Genomic DNA, 21,432 nt, shown 5'->3' with positions numbered 1-21,432 from the left:
ATGCAAGTATACAGAAAATGTTAATCAAAAAGGAAGGAGGTTTACCTTGCCATAAAGGAAGGCGTTAAGGCGAGAACGCGTGAATGAGGCTTGGCACGTTCGATCGACCTCTTAAAGAAAAGCAGACCGCGGCCAGATGCCGCTAAATTGGCACTCGAAGGCGTCCCTGGACGACCGTGGAACGGAAACAGCCGAATTGGGGACAAATTTAATTTGGCCAAGGGTGGAAACTGGGGCCTGTTTTCTTCCACCGCACGTAGACATTCTTACTTTTGAAACGACGCCGTTCTTGAATGAAATGGAATATCATATCCAGTGGAGTTTTCATTTGGTGGGAACTCTATTCAGAAGCATTGTGTACCCAATGGCGCCGAAGTTAGAATATGGAATCGAATTATATTTCTCGTCACTTAACCTACTAACGATAAAAAGGAAGTTTTTATTAAGATTCGAGTTTGTTTTTCTTCGAATAGGAAACTAATATCAATTATTTTTTATATAAACAATTAGAAAATTGATAGATAAAAATATAAACTGCAATTATATTAATCTTCTTTTATATTATTAATAAATAAATTCTTTAGATATACATATAAAATTCGAATATATCTCGAGAAAGATCAAAACTCATAGAATGTATTATCATTTTCTTGCGAAATATAAATTTCATCATTCATGATTTGATTTCGTTATTTACAAAAAATATTATTGAATTTTATATGAAAATTTATTGAAAAATATATCACGATTTTTACCAGAACCATTTGGACTTAATTCAAAATTGTCAGTAGAAAATAAGAAAGATTGGAATAAATCTTTATTCGAAGAACATGCATCGTAATTTCCACTTATACAATATTGGACCCAATCCAAATCTAATTCAATCACATAAATAACATACAAACACATTTATAAAAAAAATTTATCTTCTAAAATAATTATAAGAAACAATTTATAAAAAATTATCTTGTTTGAAAATTAAATACAATTCATTTTCAGTTACATCAATAACTTTAAACTCTGTCAAAAGTATAAGAGTTTCGCAACAATCCACTAAAATTTCAAAATGTTTCTCGCCACAAGATTTCCATCTGAATTCCACGTGCCCAATTCCAGCCCACATCACGATCACCAACAAGCACAATTCAATTCTCCTTCGAAGAGATCCTAATCCTTTATCCAATATCTATTGATCTTCCCATACGATTCGAAGCCCAAAATTTCGACATCCTCCCCTTTCCATCCATTCGATTCACAGCGACGATAACGGAAGTGAGCGCTTCATCAGTGGAGGATCTTCGTTACCGTGGCGATTACGCGTAGGAGTAGGGGCCCTGTTAAATCAACCAAGGCCCCGCCGTAGTTAAAATGCCGATGTTAATCGCCCGGAGGCCTCGTTAGCGGCCTTTACCTCGCGGTCCCCCCCTCCGCTCATACTTTTTGCTCGCGAGAGACGCGAACCCTGTGTGGAAGCCGGGTTTCCTCTGCAGTCCGCCTTCTCAGCCCAAGAAGCGTAATGGAATTTTCGTTATCATTTGTTCGAGACCAGTTAGAACTTAGCATCCAGGTATTTACAGCCTGGCCGGCCAATTGCCTTTGAATTTGTAATGGCCGCTCTCGAACCACCACTCTGCACCCGATAATAGTTCCGGGAAACGGTTCCGCGTATGCATATCGAATTGTTTCCTCTCCTTGAGGACGGAAGGCAGAATTTTGCCACAAGTTTCCAATTATCCCGGATAATATTTGAAGTAAGAGTGAACGAATATTATAATCCTTATGAAAATTCGTGTTGGCTGAGTATTGATACGTTTACGATGTTTACATTGAGAATTATCTTTTTGCAGATTATTCCATGATGAAATTAGTCGTTTGAGAAAATGATTTTATGAATTTTCCTAAAAAATTTGTGACAATTTTTTTGGATTGTTAGAAATGACAGATTGGAGAGAGAGATCGAAGAGAGTAATAATCGCTCGAAACAAATAGTTTTGGATAGTGCGTTAATTAATAAGTAAAAGAAGACGAATAAAAGAAAAAAGGAAAAGAGGACAAATATCAATAATGGTAAATATTATAATGGTAAATATTATTGCATTTATTTTATCATCACTTTATCTAATTGTCTAATCAATAGGCTAGATTTTGCCGTATTCTATTTGTTCGCAGAGGAATTTATCCAACTAGTATGTAAATACGTTCGTACATTCATTCCAAATTGATTTCGGTGTATATCCGTGATTTTAGTTATCACGGTAATCCAGTCCATGATGAGTTTCTAATTCAAATCCTTTAATTCCCGTGAACAGTCTTTTTTTCAGTGTCCCCAAGTATTGTAATCCAGTATTATTTATTACGTCACCGCAATTTCGCCTCCGGTATTGTTAACTTGAATTATGATGCGCCCATTCTTCGTGGTCACGTGTATCTGTCGTACCTCCGGCTGTTGTAATCCGCGCGTTCTTGTGAATGGCTCGCTAATCTGTGTTCTTGTAAGCCGCATGAATAATCACGCTCGTGCTCTTTTTCTCGTGTCTTTTTATAAAATCTCTTTCGCGTTACCATGCAAATTGTGCATTTTCCACGCGTGAAATGTTTTTGATTTTACAACAATATACTATTGAAACGTCAACAGGAATGAATTACCATCAAAAATGGACGTAGTGATCGTAAAATGGATAAAAATAAACGAAGTAGACATTATCGGTAAAAATTTTTAAAGCATTTTTCTCTACATATGCTATCTACATATATATATCACATCTACATATATAGAATTTTCTATTAATTCTTTTATTATTAATTATCTATGAGATTAATTATTATAGATACATGAAATTGTAAATTAAAAAGTTAAATATTAAAAATAAAGGGAAAATATGTATTTTATTATAATTGGAAGTTATAATTATTTGATTTTATTTTGATAGATTTTTACAAATTTTGAAAATATTCTAAGCCAATAGAATATTCTAAATGATTCTCTTGATAGGTAATTTGTTCTTTTACATTAAAATCGCTTATGAGAGGAACAAAAAGCGAAATTCTTCTTTTTAACATTACACGTAAATAAATAACCAAATAAATTGATTTAAAATAAATTTACGTACGAGTTTTTCTTTTTTTTTTATAAACGATTCAACTTAAGATCGCATTAAAACACATTGGCACGGAAAATACCAATTATAGAGAAAAGAATTTATAACGATACACCATCGATCAAAACAAGAGTTCTGTTTTTCTCTCCTCCGTCCTCTCATTTTTCTGTTTAATAATTCCGCGCACAATACCGGTTGAATCGCAACGAGTCGCTTCTCTGGTCGAGACACATCTACTTGTTTTCGCCCATTGTGTATTTAAGCTCGAAAAGGGTCAATAAAATATCGGGCATCCCTGCTTATACATATGGGCCGGTGGTTCGCAGTTGATAGAATAACAGAAACGCGTGTTTGCTTTCGCAACAGAATCTGGCCAGGGCTTGGGGGCTGTGATTTTCCTTGTAATCCGCGAACGGGCGCAATTGCGACCGTGTCGGAATGTTCCCTCGGTGACGATCCGTTGTAGCTGACGATCGAACAACATTTCCCTGGATTCCGAATCGCCACCCTCGCACCCCTGTCCCGCTGACTCGACAAACAACCCCTCCCTCCCGTAGAAAAAAAAACGGATCGCTCTCAAATTGCTCAAAACAATGGTGGAAAAGAGAGAGCAAAAAAAAAAGAAAAAAAATTCGTTTCGTTGCTTCTACTCCCTTTTTTCCCCCTTTTCATATTTATTGTAATGGTCGCCTGAGCGTTTCTTTCTTCGATAACAATTATTGTTGAAGAATTGTTGATTATTTGTTGAATATTAGTTAACCGAAATATCGAATTGGAAAGATATTATACAGCGTTTATAAATGTCATTTAATTAAACAATTTATTATTATCAATAAATTTACGAATATTTGATATGAAGTTATTAAAAATTTTGAAGAATGAATTTGTTTTGGAATAATTTAAAAATCTTAAGTGATTAATATATTTTCACGTAATATAGTTTCGTGTTTTAATTTTCCATACTTTCGGATAATCGAAATTATACTTTTTTGCTTTAATGTTGTTTGTTATCCATCCGTCTCCTTTTGACGAGATAATAATTTACCTAAATAATCCATTACCTTGACGACGATCAATCTTAACAAAGCCTGTTGTCGAGCGACAAATAAAATTCCCCCCTACTCCATTCTCTCTCCCCTTTATTCCGATGACGATAAATACCAGGATGCAACATTGTCAGAGCGTTACCTTGCTAAATCCATTATTCCACCTGTGATCCATCTTGACAGAGACGCGATCCAGAAAGAAAAACGATTTTTTAAAGTCTCAAAAAGAGTATCCCCAAATTCTATTTCGATTATTATTCTTTTATTTTCGACAAATTTTACTTTTATAAAGAAAGTATAATGGTATATTGTGGTTACATAATCGGAGTAAATCCTTTTTATCTCTTAACTTGTACAATCCTATAAATTTTAAATTTATAAATACATCTATATTCTTCCGCCTTTATATTTGTCGAATCCAATATTCGTTACATTTCTTCGAAAAGAAAATGCTTTTATATTTTGAAAATCTTCCATTTTACCTTTTTTAATAAAAGTTAAATTTCTGTTTAAAATTTTATTCACTTGAATCCAAATTCGAGATTAAGAACTGATAGGACATGGAACAAAGAATTAAATATTTCTAGATATTTTGTTACATATTCTTTAAGTTTAATTATTAATTATTTAATTTTTTCCTTAATTATATTCCTTAATAGTTTTGAAAAAATTGATTCAAGATTCTTGACTGAATGTTAAACAAAAATAGAAATAAATAAGTAAATAATTACCACAAAATTAAAATTAATTTCACTTCAACATTTTCCACTCCTTCTAGGTACATATACACCCTGCCTCGTATTCACGTGACTCGTTCCCAGGAATTCTCCACAGGTTTATCTCCTCCCGGCGGGATTGTCGCATGGTAGGAAGCGCCTTCGTGGAGATTAACGATACTTTTATTGCTCCCTTTGCCGGCTAATTGTGCGCCGGTTCGCCTACACCGGTGCATGCGGTCGGATACCGGAAGCGGAGGATCTCGATGCGCTTTCGCGGCTGTATCGTGGCCGATTACCCGCTTTGGCGGATCCCCGAGACGCTGTATCGTGGTTCGCGTTGTAACAACACACGCCAGCCGCGCGCACGCTCGTCTATTAAGCGACATTAGGGCAACCGGTAAACCGGTTCCGGTGGTTGGCGAAGGCAGCTTTGTTTACGGGGCCCACCGGGCCCGTTTTCTCCTGGCGCTACCGTGCTTGAATTTATATAAATGGGAGTGGAAAAGAGAGAGAGAGAGAGAGAGGAGGAGAAGGAATTCGAGAGAGCTCGTTTTTACCCGCTCGCCACGGGGACTTTAATCAAGGATAACAGCTGTAACGGCGTAATCAGCGACGATCGGGGAGAAAGAGAGGAAGAACCGTGAGCCGCAGTTCGTGAACACGACTATTAATATCCATTTGGAAGTCGGCCCTTTATGCCTTGTCCCTGTTCCACAGTTGCGATCGCTTCGTGGGAGATTCGAGTTCGGTTCGCGCTCCCTCTTTGTCATGGCTACGTCGAATACGAGTGAGTCTGTCTTCGTCGGGTGATGGCACGCGGGTGAATTCGAAAGGGGGACAGAATTCGGAGGGTGACTTTCGGCGGAGAGAAGGCGCGGAACCCCCGGCGCGGAGAAAAGGGGTTGCGAGAGGATCGATCCGAAAATACCAAACCGGAAATTGCAGTGCCGACTGCCTGTCGGCATGTGGATACTTTCGAGCCGATTCTTGATGGAGAATGGGTTTTTTATTTTTATTTTTTTTTTTTTTTTAATCTCGCGAGAGCGGATTGTCGAGTTTTTTTCGGAATTGAATTGGGAACAAATCGGAGATGGAGAAAATTTTTAATACGGGGATCGAGGGAGAGTCCGTGAAGAGAAATAAACTTATTGACACTTGATGATTATAAGAAATGATGATATCGTGAGCGTGAAAATTCTAAATATGTGAGAGTAAAAGAAAAAGAAAAAAAAAGAAGGAAGAAAATTTGACGAAAACAAGAGAGTGTAACAAAGGATGAAAGTGAACTGCTCTTGGTCTAATGAGATCATCGTATAACATCAAGATCCAAATAAAAGTTTGAAAAGGAGATTAAAAACTAAAAGTGAAAAGGAAAACTTGACTCGAAGCTCGTGTGAAAGTATAACGAAAGTAATAAAATAAAAAATAATTTTCCTTAAAAAATAACAATAGAAAAATACAAGAAAGTTATTTATAACATCACGATTCTTCATCCACGCGTAAATTTTTAGAAAATCATCATTTACAGAATTTTTTCAACCGATTACCAAAATCGTTAATCTTTGTGAGAGAGTGATAAATGATTTAACAAGAAAAAAAAACGAAATTAGATTTCTATCGATATTTGCGAGAAATTTTATTTTTGACACTAGCCAGGTAGCAACATTGTACGAGGACAGATTGTCACACGGTGCTAGACAACCGGAGGAACCTGTCCACATTTGCTCAGGGTTACGTAAAACGAGAATGACTATGGAGTGTTGACAGTCGGCACGGCATTAGAGGGGACTTAACTTCGCCTCGGGCTTTAATCTTCGCGAAGATATTCCCCCTTTCGGTTCATAGAACTCGAAGGATATATGTTTTAAAACGAAGAACGTTGTAAGAATGTTTTCCACGGATAATAACATTCTCCTTCGTTTTAATTGCCACTATTTCCTGGCAACCGTAAACATGTTAACGTTCGGCCTAGCATATTGTGGATGGTAATTAAGTTAATGTTGAAAGTAACGTCGATGAAAAATATTCTCGCGCGTACGGTCGTCCAAGAATCCTAAGAACGCCGGTGGAAGATGCAGGGATTTAGAAATTATTATGTCACGCCGTAAACTGCACCCAGCCATCCCATTTCTCCAGCTTAATAACCTCTCAGATAAGATTAATTCATTAACAGGTCCCTGCTAATAACACCGTCGTGTAACCACAATTCACGATCGAAGGAGATGGGAGCATGGGTAAAAGGGAACGTCGATGAAACGATAATTTCTAACGGAGTTTGGAGAAACAAAGGGAAATTGGGTCAACACGTTGACGAAAGGAAAATATTAAAATATTAATCGTACGTATACATATGATTTCTTGTAATAAATTTAATCTTTAGATAACTTAGATTTTATTTTCTTTTTTTCGAGTTTCGAAATTTGATCATTTTTTAGATGAAAATTATATTTCTTGAAACACGCTTCAGAAATTTTAAAGCATTCTTTGTATCGTCTTGAGATGTTATTAGTTTGATATTTAATATTTCATATTTCTTTCTATAGAAGAAAGTGTTTACTTATTGGAAAAAAAGAAGCCTAGAACGATAATAACGATAGATAACGAGATATTACTTCATCGATTTTCAATTTATCTAATTCCACAACCGTTTCGATTCCACTCCTCTAGAAATCTATTTACGAAACAAAGGGAGAACTAGAATGAAAACATCGGGACACCGAGACTACAACTAACTCGTCATTCGTCATCCTTTACTTCCCCCTCACGACGCCCGACTTGATCTCAAAGTGCGTGGAAACGGGAGCCGCATAATTTTTCGTCGAAATACGTTTCGTCGGCTCCGTTTACCCGGAGGGAGGGGGAGAGGTTGGCGCGTGGTAACGAACTTTCGTAAACTAGCCGAGATTTGCATAGCATTACTCGGCCGGTAGAGGCTGTGGCGACGTTTCTAACGGCGTTTCTCCCGCCGTGCCCCTACGTCGCGATTTGCATAAATGTCGTCGGCCGAACGAACGAAGAGGGCGGCCCGCTTCGACATAAACTGCGATTCCTCTCCTCTCCTCCCTTCCTTCCAAAACCGTCTTCCTCTCCCTCTCTCTCTCTCTCTCGCAGTAAACGCCGCGCACGTTGTAAACGGGGCATAAAGGCGCGCGCTTCGCGTCGTTGGTGGCTGCCCACGTAAAACCGGAATCGAGGGCCCCCGTATTTTTCGCTCGAGCGAATTTTATCGGCCGATTGGCGAAATTGAATGGAATCCGATCGGGAGGATAGACGGCCGCCTACGGGATCGGGGCGTTCGTTCTCTAGCAGATAAAGGGAGCGTAAGAGTTTGTTGGGCGTAATGGAGGAAAGGTGGCGGAGAAGGAAAAGAGTTGGAACGGGATCGGAAGAGCGGCTCGACACGCAATTAAACGTAATTAAATTAATTGGGCCAGCGGACAATCAGGCCAATTACCGATACCAATCAACGATCGCTGAACGTGGCGGGGCTACACCCACGGGGCTTTTTTACTCGGATGACAAACCCCATTAATTACAGAGCCGCGGAGCCGACCCTTGAAAATTAGCACCCTCGTCGGGGCGAGCTGCCAATTTCAGGTGAACTGGACCAGGAGCCGCGACCGAATTTTTACCTATCTTTTTACGAAAATCTCTCTCTTCTTCGAACGTTTTTTATATAGATTTCTTTTTTTATTTTAGATCGACGAGTCTCCGAAATATTTTGTGATACTTTGGATAAAACAAGTTTGGCTGTAATAAAGCTGTAAAAAAGGCAATTCAACGACTATAATGTCATCTAAGTAATCAAGTACAATTTACGTAATTGATTTTTGGATAACTCTGATTGATCTTTAATCGATAATCATTGATCATACCGTATCACAAAAATATTAAAGGATGAATAAAAGATACAGAATAGTTCTACGAAAGCATACATTATTGCGCGAATTTAAATTGAAATTAATACACCTTCGTCAGATTGAGATTAAATCGAAGAAATTATCCCCAATCAATTTACAAATTTCCAAATCCAATTTTTTATCCGCACGCATCGATCTAAAAGCGGCCATCGTGCCGCGAACAACTTGAGAACCGGTCGCCGATTACTCGTACTGTAATCCAAACCAGCCGCGGCAAGGAGAGCTTTAATGTTAATCCGTGAAAATTCATAATTGCACGTTGCACGGTAACGTGGTCGTTTCGCAAGCGACCGCGTGCTGCGCGGCGCGGGTACAACGATCTGTATCGATATATCGCGATTAAACGATTATCAGGATTGATATCTCAATTGGCGGATAACGATTCCTATGTTATTATACGCCCAGTTTCCGCGCGAGGAGATATTCCACTTGGCGGAAATTTCACTTGTCATCGGTCGGCCGTAGATCGTGCGCGTTGCTGGCCAGGGCTTAAACTCGCCGGCTTAATGGAAACAACGCGGACAGGGGATATTAATCGACGAGAAAGTGGCGTTGTTAATCGTCTCACTTTATTAAACAAGATGCGGTGTATTAATTATCGATATCCCCGATTCTTAATCGATACGAAATGATACGAATGTGTCGAAAATTAAATTTTAATCATCATCTACGATATTCTTATTTTCTTTAATTGAAAAAATTGTGAAAAACTTTATTCTGGGAATAAAATGAATAAAATTCTCAATTTTTTAATTTACAGATCTTTTTGGAAATACTTCTTCGATTCACTTTAATTGAACGTGTTAGATATGCTATGTATCATACAATATTTAACTTTGTTTCAACAATCAAAATTTCAACGGTTAATGTCATTGTATATCTTTTTTTATTACAAGAAGAGCGATAAAACTTTCTCAATTGGATACTTGATATTTCCTCCTGATAACGTGACTCGTAAAACAGAAGTTAAAGCATAAAGGACCGTATTTGTCGGTCAGTTAATACGATTAGTCATGGATTAAATAAATTGGTTTGTTTACGCTGGATGTTCTTTGAGATTAATTTATATTTGAATTAATGGTGTCAAGTGTAGTGAAGATAATTTAGATGTCGAAAAGACAACTTCCTTCTTACTATCAAAAGTCATTACTGTTTTCTTTAATTTTTTCTTTTCTGTTCCATGTTTCTTTCATACGAAGGAGAATACGCGCGGAAGGATAATTTCCAATTTGCTGCGGTCCCGAAACCACGAGCAAGGATGTTAGAACGAAGTAGGGGGGAGCCTCCAGTGATCCTGGACCGGAGAAGGTATATTTTCTTCCGGATAAAGGCATCGTGCACTGTCGCCGTCGGTGACGAACCATCAACGATCTGAGTTAAGCGTCCTTCGAAGAATTAAGAAGGGAGAAGAATTTGGAATAAGTTTTTTCGAAGATTTTTGACTTTTTTTTGTAATATTCATGTAATTTGTGATATACAATAAAGAAAATTAAAAAAGGAATTAATGTTGTTCCATTATTGTAGAATGATTAGTTTTATTTTTAAGTTTTTTTATATTAGAATAAATAGATATCGCCAACTAAATACGGCAGCAAGCAGGAACCAGTTTGAGAACCACTGCGTTAAATGGTGTTCCAATTGTTCTATGGATGGACCGAGGATTCTGAATTCATCACGTTGAATATTGGGATAAAAAAATTGGGATGATATAAATGTAATTCTCTATAGCTTTGTACTTTTGGTTTTCTCCTAATTTAAATCTCGTAGATTTAAATACTGAAAATCATAAAATTGTAAACGAAAATATTTAAAAACCTCTGCGATTTGTATTAAAACATGAATTTATAATGTTCTAAATAATTAAACAGAAAAATTCGATTATTCCTATATAGGTTTTCTAATACACTAATAAATGCTACTCAATAAAAAAAATTAAAAAATATAAAAAAATAAACACAATAAACTATTATTTTAAAAGAAAATCATTAAATTTATTATAGAGTTCACAATACTTATAAAAAGTCCAAAAAATAAAAAAAATAATTAAAGGCAAAGCAAAAATGAAAATAATAGTAGATAGATTAAAAATGATAGTACACGTACCATAAGATAAGTAAATAAAAAACAAAATTTATATGAAATATAAAAAAAATATTTTAAAGGACGAAAAAAATGGCAGGACGAAAAATGGTAAAAAATTAAATAGAGAATGATAAATATATGATAAAAAAAAAAAACTAAAAAACTATATTTGTCCATTAAAAAATGAAATTGGAAAAATATTACATTCAATCAATCTATAATTTGAACAAAATTTCAAAAATTTGAAATCATTTCCAAGAAATCAAAAATTACTAGAATTGAAAGTTATTTCCAAGAATTTTAGCGATTCCGAGAATTTGACGTCATTACCTGGAAAAATTTTTCGATCGACCTCCTACAGTATCATGTTCTCCTAATACAAAGTCGACTTTCTGGCCAAAAGTTTTGATCGTACGAACATTTGGAAATTTCCGAGAATTTGACGTCATTTCCAAGAAAGTTAGAAATTCCAAGAACCGGACCTCATTTCCAGGAATTTTAGAGATTCCGAGAATTTGACGTCATTTCTCGGAAAAATTTTTCGATCGACCTCCTATCGTATCATGTTCTCCTAATACAAAGTGGAATTTTTGGACAAAAATTTTTCTATCGCTCAAGGAATTTCGACCTTAGTCTTTTTTCTTGAATATCTCGCTTATCCTTCAGAATATTAAAAAATGCTTGGAACAAAAGTTGAATGGCTTCGAAAGGGCTACATTATGGTGACCTCAGTTTTTTCGTAGGTGGACCCATAAAAAAGTTATCAACGTCAATGGTATTTGTTTAAATGGAATCGTGTAATTTTTAATGCATCAATCGATGTATCCCTGTATTCTCCATAAAAAAGCTTTAAGGCATATATACTAAAAAACCATTAGTTTAAAAGATATTTAATTAATTGAAAACTATACGTTTTTTGCTATATGTGCCCTAATACTTTTTTACAGAGAATGCAAGGATATATCAGCTAGAATGTTAAAAAGTATATACTTCTATATAAAAACAATATTCACTTCCATACATCCTTTATGCTTCTATGTATAAAAAAATAAATAACGGAGGAACGTTCCTTCCACGAAACACTTCAACTTTTATTTGAAACATTTTTTAATATTCCAAAAAACAAGCGAGATATACCAGATAATATTATCCGAATACCGGGTGCATTATATTTTGCAATTGGTCATTAAAAACGATCGATTCATACCCAAAAATGAAAATACGGTGCTCAAAGTATATTCGAAACATTAAAAAATTTAAAAAAGTGACAGAAAACACACCAAAAGTACGAGGAGATATGCTAACAAGCAGTAAAAATGTAAATATATATATAAATTGGGAAAAAAATGCTTTGAAGCTCTAAAAAAATGGCTACGATAAGAGGAATGGTAAAAAAGTGAGCAGGAGTACGGTAAATGTACGATAAATGTGAAAAAACTCCTGTTAAATTATGTTCTCCTAGTAGAAAATCGAATTTTTGGCCAAAAGTATCGTTCTATTGTTCGAACATTTCGAAATTTCCAAGAATTTGACGTCATTTCCAAGAAAGTTAGAAATTCCAAGAACCGGGCCTCATTTCCAAGAATTTTAGAGATTCCGAGAATTTGACGTCATTTCTCGGAAAAATTTTTCGATCGACCTCCTATCGTATCATGTTCTCCTAATACAAAGTGGAATTTTTGGACAAAAATTTTTCTATCGCTCAAGGAATTTCGACCTTAGTCTTTTTTCTTGAATATCTCGCTTATCCTTCAGAATATTAAAAAATGCTTGGAACAAAAGTTGAATGGCTTCGAAAGGGCTACATTATGGTGACCTCAGTTTTTTCGTAGGTGGACCCATAAAAAAGTTATCAACGTCAATGGTATTTGTTTAAATGGAATCGTGTAATTTTTAATGCATCAATCGATGTATCCCTGTATTCTCCATAAAAAAGCTTTAAGGCATATATACTAAAAAACCATTAGTTTAAAAGATATTTAATTAATTGAAAACTATACGTTTTTTGCTATATGTGCCCTAATACTTTTTTACAGAGAATGCAAGGATATATCAGCTAGAATGTTAAAAAGTATATACTTCTATATAAAAAAACAACATTCACTTCTATACATCCTTTATGCTTCTATGTATAAAAAAATAAATAACGGAGGAACGTTCCTTCCACGAAACACTTCAACTTTTATTTGAAACATTTTTTAATATTCCAAAAAACAAGCGAGATATACCAGATAATATTATCCGAATACCGGGTGCATTATATTTTGCAATTGGTCATTAAAAACGATCGATTCATACCCAAAAATGAAAATACGGTGCTCAAAGTATATTCGAAACATTAAAAAATTTAAAAAAGTGACAGAAAACACACCAAAAGTACGAGGAGATATGCTAACAAGCAGTAAAAATGTAAATATATATATAAATTGGGAAAAAGAATGCTTTAAAGCTCTAAAAAAATGGCTACGATAAGAGGAATGGTAAAAAAGTGAGCAGGAGTACGGTAAATGTACGATAAATGTGAAAAAACTCCTGTTAAATTATGTTCTCCTAGTAGAAAATCGAATTTTTGGCCAAAAGTATCGTTCTATTGTTCGAACATTTCGAAATTTCCAAGAATTTGACGTCATTTCCAAGAAAGTTAGAAATTCCAAGAACCGGGCCTCATTTCCAAGAATTTTAGAGATTCCGAGAATTTGACGTCATTTCTCGGAAAAATTTTTCGATCGACCTCCTATCGTATCATGTTCTCCTAATACAAAGTGGAATTTTTGGACAAAAATTTTTCTATCGCTCAAGGAATTTCGACCTTAGTCTTTTTTCTTGAATATCTCGCTTATCCTTCAGAATATTAAAAAATGCTTGGAACAAAAGTTGAATGGCTTCGAAAGGGCTACATTATGGTGACCTCAGTTTTTTCGTAGGTGGACCCATAAAAAAGTTATCAACGTCAATGGTATTTGTTTAAATGGAATCGTGTAATTTTTAATGCATCAATCGATGTATCCCTGTATTCTCCATAAAAAAGCTTTAAGGCATATATACTAAAAAACCATTAGTTTAAAAGATATTTAATTAATTGAAAACTATACGTTTTTTGCTATATGTGCCCTAATACTTTTTTACAGAGAATGCAAGGATATATCAGCTAGAATGTTAAAAAGTATATACTTCTATAAAAAAACAACATTCACTTCTATACATCCTTTATGCTTCTATGTATAAAAAAATAAATAACGGAGGAACGTTCCTTCCACGAAACACTTCAACTTTTATTTGAAACATTTTTAATATTCCAAAAAACAAGCGAGATATACCAGATAATATTATCCGAATACCGGGTGCATTATATTTTGCAATTGGTCATTAAAAACGATCGATTCATACCCAAAAATGAAAATACGGTGCTCAAAGTATATTCGAAACATTAAAAAATTTAAAAAAGTGACAGAAAACACACCAAAAGTACGAGGAGATATGCTAACAAGCAGTAAAAATGTAAATATATATATAAATTGGGAAAAAGAATGCTTTAAAGCTCTAAAAAAATGGCTACGATAAGAGGAATGGTAAAAAAGTGAGCAGGAGTACGGTAAATGTACGATAAATGTGAAAAAACTCCTGTTAAATTATGTTCTCCTAGTAGAAAATCGAATTTTTGGCCAAAAGTATCGTTCTATTGTTCGAACATTTCGAAATTTCCAAGAATTTGACGTCATTTCCAAGAAAGTTAGAAATTCCAAGAACCGGGCCTCATTTCCAAGAATTTTAGAGATTCCGAGAATTTGACGTCATTTCTCGGAAAAATTTTTCGATCGACCTCCTATCGTATCATGTTCTCCTAATACAAAGTGGAATTTTTGGACAAAAATTTTTCTATCGCTCAAGGAATTTCGACCTTAGTCTTTTTTCTTGAATATCTCGCTTATCCTTCAGAATATTAAAAAATGCTTGGAACAAAAGTTGAATGGCTTCGAAAGGGCTACATTATGGTGACCTCAGTTTTTTCGTAGGTGGACCCATAAAAAAGTTATCAACGTCAATGGTATTTGTTTAAATGGAATCGTGTAATTTTTAATGCATCAATCGATGTATCCCTGTATTCTCCATAAAAAAGCTTTAAGGCATATATACTAAAACCATTAGTTTAAAAGATATTTAATTAATTGAAAACTATACGTTTTTTGCTATATGTGCCCTAATACTTTTTTACAGAGAATGCAAGGATATATCAGCTAGAATGTTAAAAAGTATATACTTCTATATAAAAACAACATTCACTTCTATACATCCTTTATGCTTCTATGTATAAAAAAATAAATAACGGAGGAACGTTCCTTCCACGAAACACTTCAACTTTTATTTGAAACATTTTTTAATATTCCAAAAAACAAGCGAGATATACCAGATAATATTATCCGAATACCGGGTGCATTATATTTTGCAATTGGTCATTAAAAACGATCGATTCATACCCAAAAATGAAAATACGGTGCTCAAAGTATATTCGAAACATTAAAAAATTTAAAAAAGTGACAGAAAACACACCAAAAGTACGAGGAGATATGCTAACAAGCAGTAAAAATGTAAATATATATATAAATTGGGAAAAAGAATGCTTTAAAGCTCTAAAAAAATGGCTACGATAAGAGGAATGGTAAAAAAGTGAGCAGGAGTACGGTAAATGTACGATAAATGTGAAAAAACTCCTGTTAAATTATGTTCTCCTAGTAGAAAATCGAATTTTTGGCCAAAAGTATCGTTCTATTGTTCGAACATTTCGAAATTTCCAAGAATTTGACGTCATTTCCAAGAAAGTTAGAAATTCCAAGAACCGGGCCTCATTTCCAAGAATTTTAGAGATTCCGAGAATTTGACGTCATTTCTCGGAAAAATTTTTCGATCGACCTCCTATCGTATCATGTTCTCCTAATACAAAGTGGAATTTTTGGACAAAAATTTTTCTATCGCTCAAGGAATTTCGACCTTAGTCTTTTTTCTTGAATATCTCGCTTATCCTTCAGAATATTAAAAAATGCTTGGAACAAAAGTTGAATGGCTTCGAAAGGGCTACATTATGGTGACCTCAGTTTTTTCGTAGGTGGACCCATAAAAAAGTTATCAACGTCAATGGTATTTGTTTAAATGGAATCGTGTAATTTTTAATGCATCAATCGATGTATCCCTGTATTCTCCATAAAAGCTTTAAGGCATATATACTAAAACCATTAGTTTAAAAGATATTTAATTAATTGAAAACTATACGTTTTTTGCTATATGTGCCCTAATACTTTTTTACAGAGAATGCAAGGATATATCAGCTAGAATGTTAAAAAGTATATACTTCTATATAAAAAAACAACATTCACTTCTATACATCCTTTATGCTTCTATGTATAAAAAAATAAATAACGGAGGAACGTTCCTTCCACGAAACACTTCAACTTTTATTTGAAACATTTTTTAATATTCCAAAAAACAAGCGAGATATACCAGATAATATTATCCGAATACCGGGTGCATTATATTTTGCAATTGGTCATTAAAAACGATCGATTCATACCCAAAAATGAAAATACGGTGCTCAAAGTATATTCGAAACATTAAAAAATTTAAAAAAGTGACAGAAAACACACCAAAAGTACGAGGAGATATGCTAACAAGCAGTAAAAATGTAAATATATATATAAATTGGGAAAAAGAATGCTTTAAAGCTCTAAAAAAATGGCTACGATAAGAGGAATGGTAAAAAAGTGAGCAGGAGTACGGTAAATGTACGATAAATGTGAAAAACTCCTGTTAAATTATGTTCTCCTAGTAGAAAATCGAATTTTTGGCCAAAAGTATCGTTCTATTGTTCGAACATTTCGAAATTTCCAAGAATTTGACGTCATTTCCAAGAAAGTTAGAAATTCCAAGAACCGGGCCTCATTTCCAAGAATTTTAGAGATTCCGAGAATTTGACGTCATTTCTCGGAAAAATTTTTCGATCGACCTCCTATCGTATCATGTTCTCCTAATACAAAGTGGAATTTTTGGACAAAAATTTTTCTATCGCTCAAGGAATTTCGACCTTAGTCTTTTTTCTTGAATATCTCGCTTATCCTTCAGAATATTAAAAAATGCTTGGAACAAAAGTTGAATGGCTTCGAAAGGGCTACATTATGGTGACCTCAGTTTTTTCGTAGGTGGACCCATAAAAAAGTTATCAACGTCAATGGTATTTGTTTAAATGGAATCGTGTAATTTTTAATGCATCAATCGATGTATCCCTGTATTCTCCATAAAAAGCTTTAAGGCATATATACTAAAAAACCATTAGTTTAAAAGATATTTAATTAATTGAAAACTATACGTTTTTTGCTATATGTGCCCTAATACTTTTTTACAGAGAATGCAAGGATATATCAGCTAGAATGTTAAAAAGTATATACTTCTATATAAAAAAACAACATTCACTTCTATACATCCTTTATGCTTCTATGTATAAAAATAAATAACGGAGGAACGTTCCTTCCACGAAACACTTCAACTTTTATTTGAAACATTTTTAATATTCCAAAAAACAAGCGAGATATACCAGATAATATTATCCGAATACCGGGTGCATTATATTTTGCAATTGGTCATTAAAAACGATCGATTCATACCCAAAAATGAAAATACGGTGCTCAAAGTATATTCGAAACATTAAAAAATTTAAAAAGTGACAGAAAACACACCAAAAGTACGAGGAGATATGCTAACAAGCAGTAAAAATGTAAATATATATATAAATTGGGAAAAAGAATGCTTTAAAGCTCTAAAAAAATGGCTACGATAAGAGGAATGGTAAAAAGTGAGCAGGAGTACGGTAAATGTACGATAAATGTGAAAAAACTCCTGTTAAATTATGTTCTCCTAGTAGAAAATCGAATTTTTGGCCAAAAGTATCGTTCTATTGTTCGAACATTTCGAAATTTCCAAGAATTTGACGTCATTTCCAAGAAAGTTAGAAATTCCAAGAACCGGGCCTCATTTCCAAGAATTTTAGAGATTCCGAGAATTTGACGTCATTTCTCGGAAAAATTTTTCGATCGACCTCCTATCGTATCATGTTCTCCTAATACAAAGTGGAATTTTTGGACAAAAATTTTTCTATCGCTCAAGGAATTTCGACCTTAGTCTTTTTTCTTGAATATCTCGCTTATCCTTCGGAATATTAAAAAATGCTTGGAACAAAAGTTGAATGGCTTCGAAAGGGCTACATTATGGTGACCTCAGTTTTTTCGTAGGTGGACCCATAAAAAAGTTATCAACGTCAATGGTATTTGTTTAAATGGAATCGTGTAATTTTTAATGCATCAATCGATGTATCCCTGTATTCTCCATAAAAAGCTTTAAGGCATATATACTAAAAAACCATTAGTTTAAAAGATATTTAATTAATTGAAAACTATACGTTTTTTGCTATATGTGCCCTAATACTTTTTTACAGAGAATGCAAGGATATATCAGCTAGAATGTTAAAAAGTATATACTTCTATATAAAAACAACATTCACTTCTATACATCCTTTATGCTTCTATGTATAAAAATAAATAACGGAGGAACGTTCCTTCCACGAAACACTTCAACTTTTATTTGAAACATTTTTTAATATTCCAAAAAACAAGCGAGATATACCAGATAATATTATCCGAATACCGGGTGCATTATATTTTGCAATTGGTCATTAAAAACGATCGATTCATACCCAAAAATGAAAATACGGTGCTCAAAGTATATTCGAAACATTAAAAATTTAAAAAAGTGACAGAAAACACACCAAAAGTACGAGGAGATATGCTAACAAGCAGTAAAAATGTAAATATATATATAAATTGGGAAAAAGAATGCTTTAAAGCTCTAAAAAAATGGCTACGATAAGAGGAATGGTAAAAAAGTGAGCAGGAGTACGGTAAATGTACGATAAATGTGAAAAACTCCTGTTAAATTATGTTCTCCTAGTAGAAAATCGAATTTTTGGCCAAAAGTATCGTTCTATTGTTCGAACATTTCGAAATTTCCAAGAATTTGACGTCATTTCCAAGAAAGTTAGAAATTCCAAGAACCGGGCCTCATTTCCAAGAATTTTAGAGATTCCGAGAATTTGACGTCATTTCTCGGAAAAATTTTTCGATCGACCTCCTATCGTATCATGTTCTCCTAATACAAAGTGGAATTTTTGGACAAAAATTTTTCTATCGCTCAAGGAATTTCGACCTTAGTCTTTTTTCTTGAATATCTCGCTTATCCTTCAGAATATTAAAAAATGCTTGGAACAAAAGTTGAATGGTTTCGAAAGGGCTACATTATGGTGACCTCAGTTTTTTCGTAGGTGGACCCATAAAAAAGTTATCAACGTCAATGGTATTTGTTTAAATGGAATCGTGTAATTTTTAATGCATCAATCGATGTATCCCTGTATTCTCCATAAAAAAGCTTTAAGGCATATATACTAAAAAACCATTAGTTTAAAAGATATTTAATTAATTGAAAACTATACGTTTTTTGCTATATGTGCCCTAATACTTTTTTACAGAGAATGCAAGGATATATCAGCTAGAATGTTAAAAAGTATATACTTCTATATAAAAAAACAACATTCACTTCTATACATCCTTTATGCTTCTATGTATAAAAAAATAAATAACGGAGGAACGTTCCTTCCACGAAACACTTCAACTTTTATTTGAAACATTTTTTAATATTCCAAAAAACAAGCGAGATATACCAGATAATATTATCCGAATACCGGGTGCATTATATTTTGCAATTGGTCATTAAAAACGATCGATTCATACCCAAAAATGAAAATACGGTGCTCAAAGTATATTCGAAACATTAAAAATTTAAAAAAGTGACAGAAAACACACCAAAAGTACGAGGAGATATGCTAACAAGCAGTAAAAATGTAAATATATATATAAATTGGGAAAAAGAATGCTTTAAAGCTCTAAAAAAATGGCTACGATAAGAGGAATGGTAAAAAAGTGAGCAGGAGTACGGTAAATGTACGATAAATGTGAAAAAACTCCTGTTAAATTATGTTCTCCTAGTAGAAAATCGAATTTTTGGCCAAAAGTATCGTTCTATTGTTCGAACATTTCGAAATTTCCAAGAATTTGACGTCATTTCCAAGAAAGTTAGAAATTCCAAGAACCGGGCCTCATTTCCAAGAATTTTAGAGATTCCGAGAATTTGACGTCATTTCTCGGAAAAATTTTTCGATCGACCTCCTATCGTATCATGTTCTCCTAATACAAAGTGGAATTTTTGGACAAAAATTTTTCTATCGCTCAAGGAATTTCGACCTTAGTCTTTTTTCTTGAATATCTCGCTTATCCTTCAGAATATTAAAAAATGCTTGGAACAAAAGTTGAATGGCTTCGAAAGGGCTACATTATGGTGACCTCAGTTTTTTCGTAGGTGGACCCATAAAAAAGTTATCAACGTCAATGGTATTTGTTTAAATGGAATCGTGTAATTTTTAATGCATCAATCGATGTATCCCTGTATTCTCCATAAAAAAGCTTTAAGGCATATATACTAAAAAACCATTAGTTTAAAAGATATTTAATTAATTGAAAACTATACGTTTTTTGCTATATGTGCCCTAATACTTTTTTACAGAGAATGCAAGGATATATCAGCTAGAATGTTAAAAAGTATATACTTCTATATAAAAACAACATTCACTTCTATACATCCTTTATGCTTCTATGTATAAAAAAATAAATAACGGAGGAACGTTCCTTCCACGAAACACTTCAACTTTTATTTGAAACATTTTTTAATATTCCAAAAAACAAGCGAGATATACCAGATAATATTATCCGAATACCGGGTGCATTATATTTTGCAATTGGTCATTAAAAACGATCGATTCATACCCAAAAATGAAAATACGGTGCTCAAAGTATATTCGAAACATTAAAAAATTTAAAAAAGTGACAGAAAACACACCAAAAGTACGAGGAGATATGCTAACAAGCAGTAAAAATGTAAATATATATATAAATTGGGAAAAAGAATGCTTTAAAGCTCTAAAAAAATGGCTACGATAAGAGGAATGGTAAAAAAGTGAGCAGGAGTACGGTAAATGTACGATAAATGTGAAAAAACTCCTGTTAAATTATGTTCTCCTAGTAGAAAATCGAATTTTTGGCCAAAAGTATCGTTCTATTGTTCGAACATTTCGAAATTTCCAAGAATTTGACGTCATTTCCAAGAAAGTTAGAAATTCCAAGAACCGGGCCTCATTTCCAAGAATTTTAGAGATTCCGAGAATTTGACGTCATTTCTCGGAAAAATTTTTCGATCGACCTCCTATCGTATCATGTTCTCCTAATACAAAGTGGAATTTTTGGACAAAAATTTTTCTATCGCTCAAGGAATTTCGACCTTAGTCTTTTTTCTTGAATATCTCGCTTATCCTTCAGAATATTAAAAAATGCTTGAAATAAAAGTTGAATGGCTTCGAAAGGGCTACATTCTGGTGACCTCAGTTTTTTCGTAGGTGGACCCATAAAAAAGTTATCAACCA

The 21,432-nt window shown here is 34.0% G+C and overlaps 1 long non-coding RNA gene across 1 annotated transcript; it reads left to right on the top strand.

Moving 5' to 3' along the window:
- Positions 1 to 1,488: 1,488 nt before the first annotated feature.
- LOC133666812 (uncharacterized) lies at positions 1,489 to 10,284 on the top strand. The gene is made up of 4 exons (XR_009831500.1): positions 1,489 to 1,751; positions 1,848 to 2,067; positions 7,037 to 7,201; positions 9,983 to 10,284. It is a non-coding gene; the product is annotated as an uncharacterized LOC133666812 (long non-coding RNA).
- Positions 10,285 to 21,432: the final 11,148 nt, after the last annotated feature.

This window comes from Apis cerana, linkage group LG10 (assembly GCF_029169275.1).
Source record: "Apis cerana isolate GH-2021 linkage group LG10, AcerK_1.0, whole genome shotgun sequence".
NCBI lineage: Eukaryota > Metazoa > Arthropoda > Insecta > Hymenoptera > Apidae > Apis > Apis cerana.
This window is presented reverse-complemented; position numbering and strand designations above follow the sequence as displayed.